Source organism: Crinia signifera, chromosome 3 (genome assembly GCF_055691185.1).
Source record: "Crinia signifera chromosome 3, ASM5569118v1, whole genome shotgun sequence".
Taxonomy (NCBI): Eukaryota; Metazoa; Chordata; class Amphibia; order Anura; family Myobatrachidae; genus Crinia; species Crinia signifera.
In genome coordinates this window covers 148,745,201-148,761,557 of record NC_139219.1, presented here as the reverse complement: position 1 = coordinate 148,761,557, position 16,357 = coordinate 148,745,201, and positions in this window count along the sequence as shown.

Sequence of the window (16,357 nt, the reverse complement as noted above, 5' to 3'; positions counted from 1 at the left end):
TTTGTACGATGACGTTTAATTTGTATTGTATCATGTATTTAGTGTATTGTTTTAACTGTAAAGTTTATCGTGTTATTCGTGATTATTTTGCTGTAAATACATTTTGTCTGTACCAATAAAATATGATTATGATTTATAAAATGCTGTTTTGTTCTTTGATTCTAACCAGTTTGTCTGCAAAAATATGCAATCACACGATATAAAGTTCAATAAGCAAGATTTTTTAATAGAAAGTAACCATAAGCGATGTACATACAGCATTTCAATCACAACATTAGTTACAAGTTACACAAACAATTTTGTATTACACATTATTTTTATCAAACACATGTTGGTTACTGGTGACACAGGACTGTATACAGTTACCCGTATAACGACTCAAACAATGACTTCTAGGGAGACGTCTTACAAAGTTTGATACATAGCGATCATTACGTTTTGTATCAAAACTAAAACGGGCCAACACATCTGTATAATTGTAATTTTTACACATGAAAAATATAAAGTATATACAATATTGTCCACAAACGGTACTGTTAAAACCTTGCAACTGCTTATTTTGGTGGTAAATTCTTTTTGAATTTGAGTTTAAAAAATTTATTATGGCCTTTGGGAATAGGGGGTTGTCAGGTTCTAAACCGTAAGAGTCCAAAAAGTAACACTCGCGCTGGTTGTTAAAATAAACGGCCAACCAATGCTCCCCCGGTTGGGCGCTGGTATGTGTGTTGATTACAAACGCGCAGGGGTATTGCGATAGTTTACCGCTCGGAAGCATATCACACGGGTAGGTCCCTTTAAAAAACAGGCGCGTCACCGGATTAGCGTACAGTATACAATTTATCTGTAATGTGTTCATATCGCTGATGGGGTGATGAATATTGGTAAATATACGATAAATATAAAAATTATTTATTTCATTTATAGATAATCATACAGCACATCGCGCCTCTGGTTGATCTCGATGATATTATCAAATAATGCGTATATTATTATGTTGACTGTCCGGTCTAGTGCTCCTGCAAACCGGAATTCAGCTCGTAGATTTCCGGTTCTGATTAGAGACAGATGCTCCGCGCATTCCTGTTCAGGCGACAGATCAAAAGCAAATAGTGTGTAGCCGTTGAGGTACTCTTCACGGTCAATTAGTATACCCGAATCTGATTTCTGCTTATTTGTGATCTGAATGAGTGACATATACTCGCGAACCGCATTACCGTGTTCAAAGTCTGGTTGAAATGGTTTGGCCGGATGCGGTGTTCCATCCAGGTATAGGGATGCGAAGTTTACATTTTTATGTTCAAACCGTAGAGGGTTTTTGTCATAGGCTCCTGAAAACGCTTCATTATCTACAAAAGCGGCTATAACGGTTTTTGGTACCTGGCCTAAAAACAGATTTTCTAAATTAAATACGCGACTCCCCGTCGGTATGCTATAGATCTTCATGCCCACTCTATCGATCGCATATTTGGCGTTGGTGGTCAGTAAGGCCTGGGCGTGTCCAATCCGGACTGCGGGTGAGACCTGAACTCTTTTCACAAACAGGGACGCTGCAACAATCTGAATTTTAAAGGCCTCCGCTTCAGCAGACATTAAGCAGAAAGCATCTTTGTTTCTGATGAGTTTTATCTTCAAATCCACGGCGTTCAATATTAGTTTATGTTGATGAAAAAGGTCACAGTGTAGCGGCCCCAATAATTCAACCGTTCGACTTTGTGTCGTTGTTCTTGCCCTTTTTATAAACCCTGTGTTTACACCATCCAGGGTTCTTGTGTTGTGTTCTCCAGCCACATCTTTGTAGAATAATCCAGTTGTGTGTTTTGTGGATAACGCATCTGAGCTATAATTCAGTATGGTCTCTATGTAGGCCCTATAAGCGTAAAGATTATTGGACTGCGATATGAGCCTATCGCCCAATGTGACATCAACCTGGCTAAATAAAGTTGCTATGGGGTAATTAATAAGAGCGACCTTGGCGTCTTGAGGTATAGCCGTGTTATCATGCCGTACGATCTTGCAGGTCACGTACAGCAATGTGTTGTTCAGATCGTAGTAGTGTTCCCCGCTGGCCGCTATGTAGAATTCAAGCGGAGCGGTCTCGGATAATGCCGCCAAAGGTTGAACTTCGACGTAGAGGCTTTTCTCTACGCTGGTCTGCGTCGGTGGTACGTCAAAAAGATCAAGTTCAGATTTTGCGCATTCCATGGATTCATTGTGTATGAAAGACATGCTTAAAAAATATCACCGACCCTCCGCTTCGGTTTCCTTTTTTTAATTAAGCCGCGTCTGCTCCGTTTTTTGTTTAAAAGGGGTCTGCACCATGTCGGAAGTCGTATTGCCCGCTTCCGTTTATTTTTAGCCGCCCCTTTCCTGGCATAGATTAAACCTGATCCATCTTGCTTCGCTTGATTTGCATCGTGTATTTTGCTCACAACCGCCGCTGTGGCTTGTCCGATGACGTCTTTCGCGATGTTGCGTGCTGCATTCTTCACGTGGGGCTTTGCTATCGCCAGCCCTCTTCGGAAAAGCGGTACCGCTTTTCTGAACAGGCTTCGAAAAATACCGCCTAAACCGCACCCGTACATATACGCGCTGCCGTGAAAACCGGGTAATCCATTACCGGCCTGTGTTTTATAATATTGCGCATAGAGCCCCGGGTCACCATAATTTTTAACGGCCACCATTGTCTTTAATAAAATTCGGATTTGCGACGTCTGAAATGTAGTTTCACGTTCGCTTTCCCAAACTTGAATGACATGTTTTCGTTCTGATCATTCTTTATCTCTATGGCTATAGTGTCAAAATGCGTCTTGCACAACGGAACATAATCGGGCTTCTCATACCGTATAGTGACCATCTCGTTGTTACGGCCCTTTATTTCAACGGTGCGCAACAACGGAACATAACTATCACCGACCCTCTGATGTTCGATAATATCTGTGTACACGAAGAGCGTATATTGTCCTCCGCTGATGTCGGCGCACGGTTTTAAAAACTTAGTTTTCGGGTATAACCCCAGTATTCTCGACAATTTAGGACCGGCTGAGATGTTGTACATCGCCTTGTTGTCGATGATTATCTCTCGTTCAAGCGGATCGTACAATAGTTTTAAACCATCCAGTTTATGTCGGTCAATTTCAGCGTTGAAAGAAAACAGTAACGCCCCGATGGTTTCATAAAACCCCGGTTTAACGCAAACCCTCGTTACTGTACCGCTCGTCCCATCCCACTTTGTTATTTTCAACACACAATCACGCACATCGATTGTATTCCAGGTGTGTGGGTATTGTATTTCTGTAAGAGCTACTTCCCAATCTCCACTTAAGTCTATAGGCCTTGCTAACTTTGTGGTATAGTCAGAAATCTTATTTTGTGGAAATGTATCGGCTGAGGCGTTACTCGGCAATGTTATGTAGAAGGGTTTGTCATCCATCTTCCTCTTTGTTTATATATCTTTTATCTCTGATGCAGCGACCCAACTGTTAAATTTTGTGGGGTATCCGCGCCACTTGACTAATACGTATTTCCTCCCTCTAACCGTCTTATTTTTTTAAAACCTTCTCCACTTTGTAAATCCTATTATAGTTTTTCGGTATACTTTGAAGTTCTTCGGGGTAAAAACTACCCGTTATAGCTTCCCCGTAGAGATCCTCCAACGTGTAAAGCGGCTTAAGTCCTTTAGTGTTCACGCCGCGTATTACAAATATTTCCTCAGAAAAACTCTGTTCGTAACCTTTCTGAAATATATCCTTATATTTTGAGATACGAACGTGGTCCCCGACCGCTAAACAAGCCTTTGTTTTCTTACTTCTAAAGTAATCGCCATATATCGTCTTGAAGACATCCAGCGCATTAGAGCCATCCACCTCATTCGGCGCCCGCTTAATCGTTCTATGGTATGTGTTATTATAACTGGTAATGAACGCTTGTAAAACGTCTATATATCGGTATGTATTATTCGCCGTGAAATATCGCCACATTCGTGTTTTTAAAGTCCTATTGAAGCGTTCTATAACGGCTGCTTTCACATCATTATTGGTTGTGAAATGTTGTATACCGTATTTTTCTAACAACTTTTTTAGGACTTTGTTTAGAAACTCTTTACCATTATCGGTTTGTAGTTTCCTCGGTACGTCCCCCCTGTTGGAATAATTTTTCAAAAGCCTTAGCGACAGTCGTCGCGCTCTTAGCAGTCAGACTTTCAGCCCAGGCCCTCTTACTGAATATATCGATGACTGTTAGTATATATTTTACGCCGTCGTTGTGCTTTGCCAGATCTATGAGCGATACCAAATCACATTGCCACTGTTGATTTATATCCGATACGCATATCATATTCCTTTTATAGTTTTTTCTAGCCGGTTTGTGCAATGTGTACGCGTCTTGCTCTTGTAACCATTTTCTCACATCGGTCCTTTTAAATTTATTTTTCAAAGCTTTATAATATTTATCAATGCCGCAAAAACTACCCGGCTTTAAAACGTTATAATACCAGGCTTTCAGCCGGCTGTTTTGATGATCAGCGTTGCGAGACATCCTACACAAATCAAATTTGATATAAAACAAGATATACAGTTCTACGAATTATATATCTGTTGTATACCATATTTTTCTAACATCTTTTTAGCATTATGTTTAGAAATTCTACCAGCTGATTAAGATAACATTACGCGTACTTTATATATGTGTTATTTCACATAGCCAATATCAGTGTATGAAGTTGCAGTATCAAACCAATTATATTTTAATACGGGGGTTAATATTATTTATACCACTTTCATATCAAACGTGATACGGGCTTATCACGCGCTATCACGTTTGATATCAACTGTATAAAAGGGGCGTGGACAACCTGTATAAAAGGGGCGTGGACCTGTCAAAACCAATTAGTTTGAAGAAAAAGTGTGCCTTATCTACTGAGTTAGATTTGTGTGAGTTATTTTGTTTCTGTGCAGGGTAAATACTGGCTGCATTATTTTTACACTGCAATTTAGATTTCAGTTTCAACACACCCCACACAAATTTAACTCTCTCTGCACATGTTACATCTGCCCCACCTGCAGTGCACATGGTTTTGCCCATTTTCCAAACAAATTTGTACTGCAATCAAATCTGAATAAGGGCCATAGCACACATTACAACAATACAAGGTACACAGAACTAAACATAACCGTAACTGGAGAACTACAATAGAGCACAGGTTACAATTACCAGCATAATTCTCAGTACACAATGCAGCTGAGATGTAGGGAAGCAGAGAAGTTTGCATGGCACCAGGGGCAGGTTGTCGGTAGAGATAAATGATCACAAGTGAGAAGAGATGCTGGTATAGATGGTAGAGGGTAAGAGAGCTGTAATTGAAATTCAAGAAGAGGGCTGTGAGAACAGGAGGAAGGAGGGCCCCCGCTCCAAGGAGCTTACAGTCTTATACCTACAGTACTTGCTATGAATCGCCTGTGTAATGTTGTGATGGTTACCTTAACTTGTCACACTAAAGTGTGCTTGATGCATTAATACAAAATAGATATAAAGGAACAGTACCAAAAATGTGATAATGTTAATTTCTAAATACAGTACATGGACGATATATATTGCATTGGGTTTTTATATTGGACGTGGACACATTAGAAAACAATTTGTCCTTCATACGATTCTTAAACTTGCTTTACGTACATAAACGTATATACTGTATACGGGAATCATACATTTCCAGAAACTCAATAGCTAACTATAAAAAGGATACATTTCAAAATAGACCCTAACCATCCACTTACACAATGTCCAGTTATAGCAGAAAGGAGATACATGTTTTGGTTTTCTAAAACCACCCACTATGTTTTGCTAGTATCATTAATTAATACAGTGACTTTTCTGAATGGAAGAAATGTATGAATGTCAGGCAGTAAGCTGCAACAAATGTAAAATAAATGAAGAACAAACAAATTAATTGTGGGGTATGCTAAATGCTCACACCATCGGATGCAGTTCAGAAATTGGGTAACTTGTATTTTATCATTGATGAATGTACCATATTTATATAGGCCTTACATTTATGTCAGCGCCTGACTGTGCTGATGGCAGAAAGGGACAATACAGTATATACCATCTATTTTGCATGTTGCACTCAAAGTTACAGTCAAAGTGAAGTATAGTTTATCACATGGATCAAATTCAAATGTATTTGTAACCATTCTTAAAACACTTTTTCATTCCATGTTTTTAAATTGTGACAATGATCCTTTGTTTTAGGTTACTGTCATGAGAAATGTGTTCCACTGCTAAGTAGTATTACAGACTGACTGTGGTTCTGACAGTGAAATGCACAGAGATTTCCCAGTAATCTACTCTTACTCTAAGCTGAGAACACTCTGTGTAACACATTACAGTCTGATTCTGATATCAGTAATCTGGCTGTTTGAGTGTAAGGCTCAGATGCCTTTTTTTGCTTCTATTCTGACAAATAAAATATGCGTGATACTATTTGATTTTTCATGGTTTGGTATGATTGCATATCTGGCCTTTTTATGCTCAATACAGAGCTCAACATGGTGACAATACAATAGAAGCTATTCATCCTGGTAACCATCTGACAACTACAGAGACCATTCTGGTGACTGTTATACAATAATAAACAATACAAATACGTTTTGGTGACATGGTTGCTGTGTAGAGCACATTACAGAACAAAGTATATAAAATGTCATTGCTGCTGTAATTAGATGCCTATTATAACCCAACGGAGGTTGAGTACAGTACAACTCTTTAGTGGCTGGTCCTCTACTGCAGTAGAGTATAGAGACATAGAGACATAGAGATGTGTGCGGACCCCTGTGTTCTTGTTTTACCACAATCACCCCCTAGTCTTTTGATTATGATTTCCAGTTTTGGTTTTGGGTCTGAATTTTTAAATAAAGTACTAAAATCATGTAATTTGGGGCTATTTTTTTCTCCTAATTAGTATTAACCCAACATTAATTTACAGTCATTTTTGATCACCTCACAGCTCACAATATTTACCTTTATGCAGCTCACAATATTTATCACCTTTATGTTATAAATTGAAAAGGCACTATGGTAACTACTGACCCTTCTGTGGTTGTAGCAGGCCCAGCGACAGGGGAGGTCAAAGAGGACAACTGACCCGAGCCCCGACGATCTGAGGGGCACCAAGGAAGTGCTGCAGAAGTTATTTGCTCATACCACCGGGCCGCTCAGCCATCTGCACTGCCCTCTGACTGTTTAGCCTCCTAAGCATCGACCTCCTGCTCAGTCCTTCGGCCACACAGCCCCATGGCCGTTCAGCTACATACTCAGCCCCCTCCCCCCCATGCCAAACAGCAATGCCTGCACAGACACTGGCTTCCCAGCCCCCTGGCTGTGCAATCACTTGTCCGCATGCTCAATACACCAGCCACAAAGCTGTCCATCTGACTGCACAGCTCCCTGGCCACTCATCCAAGTACAAAGGCCCCAGGCTCTTAGCCACTTGCTGAGCCTCTTTGTCAGCCTCCTCAATGCTCAGCTCACCTGCCTCTCAGCAGCCCCCCAGTCATCCCACTCAGCCACTCCTCAATCAATGGCTGTGAATAGGCAGACCATGTCTGGCCACTGATAAAATGACCCTCGATGAACCCCTGCGCTGCTGGACTACAGGTAACATTGAGCTGCTGCTGCAGGCTGCAGTGGAAGCAGGCAATCCTTCGTCCACCTAATAGTAACAACATGTAACGCATGCAACACATTCTTGACTGAATTCTTGACTGAAGGAGGCAACATTGTAAAGTAAGTTACTGAGGAAACAGGCCCTGAAGGAGGCAACATTGTAAAGTAAGTTACTGAGGAAACAGGCCCAGAAATATAAGTGTACCAGGCCCCAAGATTTCTGTTGCCAGCCCTTGGTTGAAGTTCTTGGTTTCTTTGGGCCCCCACAAACCTTATGGGACACCACATGCAGTGGCACTGATGAAGATGAGAATACTCCAGAAACCTCTGTGACCTGCCAGTGAGAAATGATTTGAAATAGCTTCATACTGTGCCTTCTTGTCCAAAGGAATTTTTCATGCACTTAATCAGAAGCCCATAACGTCACAGGGTCCCTGTCTCCACTATTGAAAAGCCTGCTCACTCGGCAGCTGTCAATGGAACCAGGACCAGGCCAAGACCCTGGGGCTGGTTTCAGAAATTCGGGGGACCCCTATGCCCTTTGTCCCCCATATTTTTGGAATAAGGACCGGCTCAACGAGTCCAGGCCTGGTTCGACTCAGGAGGGGGGACTCCACACATTTTTGTTTAGTTTACACTTATATATGCATGATTCTGCCAAATTTGCTGGTCTGAACCTGGTCTATCACACCCTATTACATTTGAGAATTATATACTTTATAATGGGAAAACATCTGGATGCGATTTGATCTGTGCAAATTTTCCGACAAGCCAAAACGTTCAAATTCACCAGCAATAAGTGTAAAGTCACATGTTATTACATGTGTGAATTACACAAAACAGGCAAATTCTGATGTTTTTTCACTAAAAGTCTCAAAAGTCCGAAAATCTCATCCTATTATATGTCACCCCCAGAATGTAATCATGTTTAGGTATGGCCGAAGGAATTAATTGTGTTAAGCCCAGATAATTTATTGTGCACAGAAGGACTTGGCCAAGGGTTGAGAGCTCATCATCAACCCATGCATTGAAATCCCCAAGGATGAGCCATCATTGATGCTGCAGAACTAGACCAGCAACAGTGTCTACAAGTTTTTGTAGAAATAACTTTCCATCTCCACGGGGTAGATATTGAGGACTACTCTGAAACCTAATCTTGTTGAACTCCGGGCAACGATGCACTCAAACGAGCGAGTAATTTCCTTAGACTGGACCCTAAGTTTGAGTGATTTTTTTTTAAGCGGATAGCCACCCCACTTTCCCTGTGTTCCAGTCCAATTGTGCATGACAGAGAACTTTGTTGGGACTGCAGCTTCCAAGATAGGAACCGCATTTTCATCTAGCCAAGTCTCTATAAAACAGGATAGATCTGAAGCTTCATTGAATTCAGCAATTGTCCTGGATTAGAAAGGACAGATCTGAATGGGCATACCAGAGGGCCTGCAGTTTTCTTTATGTTAAGTGAGAATACAGCTCTGTTCTTCCAAGTGCAGGGCCGTCTGTTGGGTACTACTTCTCTTGGTTTTCTCTTTGGAACGGGGGGTGAGCAGGGGGTTAAGGGACCTCGGTGCCTCCAGCATCCTCAGTAGGCATTCATCTACTGCATGAAACTTCAGTAGCTCTAGCAGACCCACCATTCACAAACAAAAGCCTTGGCTGGAGCCTTTCCTTAACACTACATGCAGTGTAAGGTATTCGGCAGTGAATGTTAGAGGTAATGCTTTCTTCAACATTGTGAAATATTTAGATTTCTAGTGCACTTTTGTGTTGATTTTACTTGAACAAAACATGACTTTCGTTTTTACACACTGCTGCAAACCACAGCACTTCTAGTAATGGTGGCACGCATACATTTTTGACAGTTTTATAAAAAAAAAAAAGTAACACGATGCCTACACTGAACACACAACACATTACTCTCCAGCATCTGGTGAGAAATGGCGCCATAGAGAATCCAAAACATGCAAGATCCCACACTGGGAAGATTACATTTTTCTTCCCTTTGAAATCTTGAGTCTAGCAGGAAATGCAAAGTCCGGGACAAGAACTACTGGAAAATGGCAAGTTCAGGTACGGTAGGATCAGTTTTCCGGAAACTGCCCAAGGGGCATTGGGGACAGCCCTGGGCTTCTGCTTGGGCAAGGGTCACTCTGGAGGAGGGAACCCCTTTATTGTATTGGTTTTGTGGAAAACAGGACTTTTTTCTCTGCTTTCTTAATTCATAGAGTGGGATACTGTGGATAACTTCATTATTTGCATCGCCATACTTTTTTGTACTTCATAAAAGAACAGAAAGCTTGGCTTTTCATTACTCTGCTCTTTTCAGATTTGCTATCACACGATAGTGTAATCTGAACTACGATGCAAAAAAGACAGGAACAATATCATCATTTGTTTCTGCTTTTAGAGTCCCCTCTCTGCTCTTCTGCGGTTGCACGAGACCGGTGCATGCACCGTATAGCCTAATTTGGGCTTTCACTGTCACTGTGTATGGGCTACTATTTTCTCTTTATGTTTATTCAACTGGTAGTTTCCTTTTAAGAATTATTTAAAGCTGTAGCTAAAAAAAAACCTGTAAAATCCTGCAAAAGTACACTACTATAAACACTGGTCATTGGGGTTATTAAAGTCATTTTGTTAATGGTATCTTTTATGTTAAACCAATTGTAACCTTCCACAGAAACTTAATGAACATGCAGTACGAGGAGTCAATTTATTCATGACGTTAATATTAAATAATAAGCTTAATACCACTCAAAAGAGAAAGCCAATTTAGTGTAAATGTAACTTTGCTTTGTAGAAGTCAGGCATTCGAATATAAATGAAGGTATCAGATTGTGTGATTATGTCTAATGTATTCTAATGACCATAGTGCGTTATTGAGCATTACATTTACATAAAATGTCTTGTATTTAAATAATATTCATATTATATTTGCAGCAATCAGTGAAACCTACAGTACATTGAAGTATTTGTCTATGTGGAAGTCTAAGGCCCCATTCACAAGCCCCGGCTCCTCCGGCAGCTGTCCCTTCCAGTGGTGATGTCCGGCTGCAACCGGGTGGCCGGGTCGTGGTTGTCCCGTGTGAATGGACACAATCGTGTACATTATTAATTACTGTGCACCGCACAGCTTTTGTCCGTGCAGGTTTTCGCCGCCCGGCAGGAGTCGGAGCATGTGAAAGAGGCGTAACTTGGCACATGACATTGCACCGAGCAAGGGCAAGATGCATCAAATACATTTTGCAGTGAAACCTTACAAATAGCAAACATGACACAACAGTCCCAAAGATGGGTTGTGAGATGTCTGTACACATTAAGCTCCTAAAAGCATAACGTTCTGGAGTTTGCTCCACTAGGAAATGCCATATACAGTATATCTGGCACTGCAGGCAAATTTGGACAGTATATCACACCACAGTGGAAACATCAGGAATAGTGGGGAGATGTATGCAGTGAAGATTTTAGATTTTTCAAATTGTTATAGCAATATTGACTGAAGAAATGGATGCATTAAGCAATGGCAAGAGTATATCCAGGAATGCAACTATAAAGGTCAACATCACAGCTAATTTTCAAATATATTAAAACAGTCAGAGCCTCCCCTTTGGCGACACCCCCATTTTCAACTGGGCGGTATGAGTAGTTATATGCACCCATGGGCCACACGTGGGATTACACGATTTCTACACATATTGGGTGATTTCGCCCCTCAGAATTTCTCAGATTTATGTGAGAAGTACAATTTGGAGATAACACACAGCTTTGAATATATGCAATTGAAAAGTTTAATCCAAACTTCCTATAAGACACAAAAGCCGAGGCCAATGACAACGTTTGAGCGAATCTGCAACTATAGCCCTGAGCGTGTAGGAGCCATTTCTGTTCTCTACTCTGTATTAAATGCCCAACCTGACCAACACAAAGAATCTTTTGAAAGGGCCTGGGAAACAGATCTGGGGATTAATATAGAGGAAGAAGATTGGGCAGATATTAGACGACGGGTAGCTAAAACTTCTATTAACACAAATATCAAAGAAAACTCTTTTAAGATTTACTCGCGCTGGTACCTGGTCCCTGAGAAATTACATTCTATTTTCCCAACAACTCCAGACCTCTGCTGGCGGAATTGTGGAAATAAGGGCACCTTTATGCACATTTGGTGGGAATGCCCTCTGATCTCTGCATATTGGGATGAGGTCCTATCTCTGGTCAGCAACGTGATCAACTTCACGTACCCTAAAGAGCCGATACACGTTTTATTGTGCAAGCCATTGAGCGGGCTACCTAAACCCCAGGATAAACTCTGTCTCCATATTTTTAACGCAGCTAAACTCCTCATTGCTACACAGTGGAAACAACCTTCTGCTCCTCCGATGCCAGCTTTAATAAATAAAATTTGGTCCTTAGCATCAATGGAATATATAACCGCTCTTCTCCACGATAGAGTGGCCAAATACCATGGTATCTGGGGTCCCTGGTTTTCTCATTTCCACAGACAACTCCCTGGTGTGGTATGATTTCACTACTTCTTCAAGTGCATATCTGTAACCAATGCTATTCTGGTACTATTTTTCTTTATTTTTTCTCAACTAAACTTGCGACTCAGTAGTTGTCAATCACAATCCCCCCCACCCCCCACCCCTTTTTTTTTGTATTATTATTATTTTTACTGTTTAGACAAAAAAAAAAAAATTTGCACCAACGGACATGGTTTCAAGTTTGATTTTTATTGTCATGACTATGCATACAGAAATACATTGGTTTTGTACTCTGTTATTGATATAATAACATACTTGCATACTGTATCGAAATGTCCTCAATGTTAACCTTTCCTATGGTGTTTATAAATAAAGAGATTTAAAAAAACAAAAAAAAAAAACAGTCAGAGCTGGGAAAATATAGAGAGACAGGCAATAAGAGGCACTACAGTAAAATTAACTTGGAAAATGAGAAGTTATGATGACAAATTTCTATTGGTAAAACTAGAGTAGGCTTCCACTGACCATGGGCACCAATCAAAATGAATGCACATTGCGGTCGCAACAGTGGCTGTTTATAGTATAATCATGAAGGCCACACCTTTGTTTATTGGTATTGTAAAATATTTGCATGAGGTTGCACATTCTTTAGCAAAAGCGTTTTTACCTTAAACAGTGTCGAGGTCAACAGTCAATAGGTCGACACCAAAAAGTCGACATGCAGAAGGTCAACATTGACAAGAGGTTGACAAGCAGAAGGCGAACACACGCAAAATGCTGACTTGGAAAAGATTAACACATGAAACGGTCGACATGCATTTTCACTTTTTTGTGTGTCAATGTTGACACCTGAGCACATGGACCCCCAATTACTGCACTGCGTACCCCTGCTTCACTAGCCATGCCACCATTCCTATTCAGAGTCTACACGGATGTTAAAGTATGAAAAAGTCCACAAAAAATTTGTGAAAAATTCATGTTGACCTTTTCATGTGTTGACCATTGCCAAGTTAACCATTTTTTTATGTTGAACTTTTGTCCCATGGAGGTCTGGATTTGGAGTCACACTACAGGCTGAACCAACTTTGATGTAATGTCCTTAAAACAAGTCAAAATGAGGCTCAGTAGTGTGTGTGGCCTATATGACCTCCCTACAATGCCTGTGCATGCTCCTGATGAGGTGGCAGGTGGTCTCCTGAGGGATCTCCTCCTAGACCTGGACTAAAACATCCCCCCAACTCCTGGACAGTCTGTGGTGCAACGTGGCATTGGTGGGTAGAGCGAGACATAATGTCCCAGATATGCTCAATTGGATTCAGGTCTGGGGAACGGGCAGGCCAGTCCATAGCATCAATGAATTTGTCTTGCAGGAACTGCTGACACACTTCAGCCACATGAGGTCTAGCATTGTCTTGCATTAGGAGGAACCCAGGGCCAACCGCACCAGTATATGGGCTCACAAGGGGTCTGAGGATCTCATCTCGGTACCTAATGGCAGTCAGGCTACCTCTGGCGAGTACATGGAGGGCTGTTCAGCCCCCCAAAGAAATACCACCCCACACCATTACTGACCCACTGCCAAACCGGTCATGCTGGAGGATGTTGCAGGCAGCAGAACGTTCTCCTTGGCATCTCCAGACTCTCAGTGTGAACCTGCTTTCACCTGTGAAGAGCACATAGCGCCAGTGGCGAATATGCCAATCTTGGTGTTCTCTGTGAAATGCCAAACGTGTGATGGGCTGTAAGCACAACCCCCACCTGTGGACATCGGGCCGTCATATCACTCTCATGGAGTCTGTTTCTGTCTGTTTGAGTAGACACATGCACATTTGTGGCCTGCTGGAGGTCATTTTGCAGTGGTCCTGCGGCTGGGTTGTTGCCCTCCTGCAGCCTCCTCCACGTCTCCTGATGTACTGGCCTGTCTCCTGGTAGTGCCTCCATGCTCTTGACCCCACGCTAACAGAAACAGCAAACCTTCTTGCCACAGCTCGCATTGATGTGCCCTCCTGGATGAGCTGCATTACCTGAGCCACTTGTGTGGGCTGTAGACTCCGTCTAATGCTACCACTAGAGTGAAAGCACCGCCAGCTTTCAAAGGTGAACAAAACATCAGCCAAAAATCATTGGAGCTGAAAAGTGGTCTGTGGTCACCCCCTGCAGAACAACTCATTTATTGGGGGTGTCTTGCTAATTGCCTATAATTTCCACCTGTTTATTCCTTTTGCACAACAGCATATGAAATTGATTGTCAATCAGTGTTGCTTCCTAAGTGGACAGTTTGATTTCACAGAAGTGTGATTTACTTGGAGTTACATTGTGTTGATACATTTTTTTTATATAATCCTCACAAAAAAAAGAATCATATTACATATCTATATTTTGGAATATAGTACGCTAACCATACATTGATAAAATACATTCTTAATGTTGGGGCAAAAGTTTATTAAGGAGCTTAATCACCTCCATACAAAAAGAGGTCACAAGTAGAAATAATAAAAAGAGGTGACAAAAAAAGTGCCTCTGCTTGGTGATAATATGACACCTACTGTACATTATTATACTCTACCAGTGGTATCTTAGGGCTGTGTAAAGTATTGGTGACAGCTATCTGTGGTGCATAATACATAAGCCTGTTTGTTGCTGTCACCAGTATTATTAATAGAGGTGACTGGAATACATACATCATGCCAATGTTCTGCCTCATATTACAGATGCAATTCATTTAAACCTTCAATTGCTGGTAAGATTTCTTGTTCAGTAAGACAGTAGACACCTTAGGGGAAAGTGCAATAAGAGAAGGTGCCTCAGGAACCTCGTCTATGAGGATATTGATGATCCGAAACATTGCTTATTTCTCACAGTTGATGACACACAATTGCATAGCCTCAAACGCATAGAGTAAAAGTATATGCATTATTCATGGTAAATGTTATTATGAGGCACCTGTATTTACATCGTGGCTATGAGAAGCAATCAAAATGAAATGTCTCAAGAACACAGTTCAGTAGAGAAACTAAAACAAATGTAAATGTATACTGTAAGCTTATCTGATCAAGAGTAAATTGTAATACAAATTAGACTTGGGCTTGGTGTTTGTTTAAATACTGTATTTTATTAAGTACTTTACTTCTATATTATCTACTGTTATTAACTACTATACAAAGTAGTTTGTACATTTGTTTATGTTTGAATATCCTTGTAGCATTTAAATTAATATACAAAGAACCACTGACATTTGTAATTGGGGCCTGATTCAATGCCATTCAAAACAGTGATGGGGTGTCTGCACATGCGCACACGCATATTTGCGCATGGGCAGACCCCTGGAGCAAATTGCTTTGGCAAGTTTCAGATTCCCCAACCTGTATTATGGGCGTCCCCATGAAAATGCTGGGCGTTTTCCTGGGAATGCGGACAGGCTGATGCCCCTCTTAGGTGGATTCCGAAGGAAATAAAAGTCAGTTTATTTCCGAAGGGGAGAGAAATCATTTGATGGTCGACGCCCATCAAATGATTTCTCTTCCCTTCACCTGTACACAAACACACCCCCTTACATATTATCAAAGGGATTCGTGGGGGGGGGTTGGCTGGGCGGAGTTTCGGGGCTCGCTAAGCAGCTGACGACCGATGCTTAGCGAGCCTTACAGAATCACTGCGTTGCAGAACCTGCTTAGCGAGTACCCCCTTGGTGAACTGATGTGATTCAAAGAAAGAATTGGGGTTGATACACTGCGCTCACTCTTGCGTTGGTGCTCTAATTACAGGCGCTGCCAGGCTCTCAAGGCTTTCCCGGTACCTTGTTTCTTGAAGTATTGTTTTGCTAGGGCTTTGGCACAGCCTGTCTACTGTGTTGATTTTCTGTTGTGTGGGTGTAGGAATAAGAAGAAGGAGATTTTGTTTGTGTATAAAGGTAGATATTTATTTGTTGATTACGAAAATAGTGCTGGGGGTGATGGGTGGGGTTATATGATTTCTAATTTATTTTACTTGGTGCTTAGTAGAGAGTTGCTCCTATATGGGGTCCCCTCTCAGGGGGAATTCCACTGCAGTGTCACAGATTGAGATTCCCTACTGGGATTCAGGTGATCCTTTGGGCACCTTTAAATCTCCGTAGGTCTGTTGTTACATGACCTACGGTCTCAATTGTGATGTGCCGTGGAATTAATGCGTGTGGTATTGCTGTTGAAAATGGAAAGGGGCCAGTGATGGCTTACGGC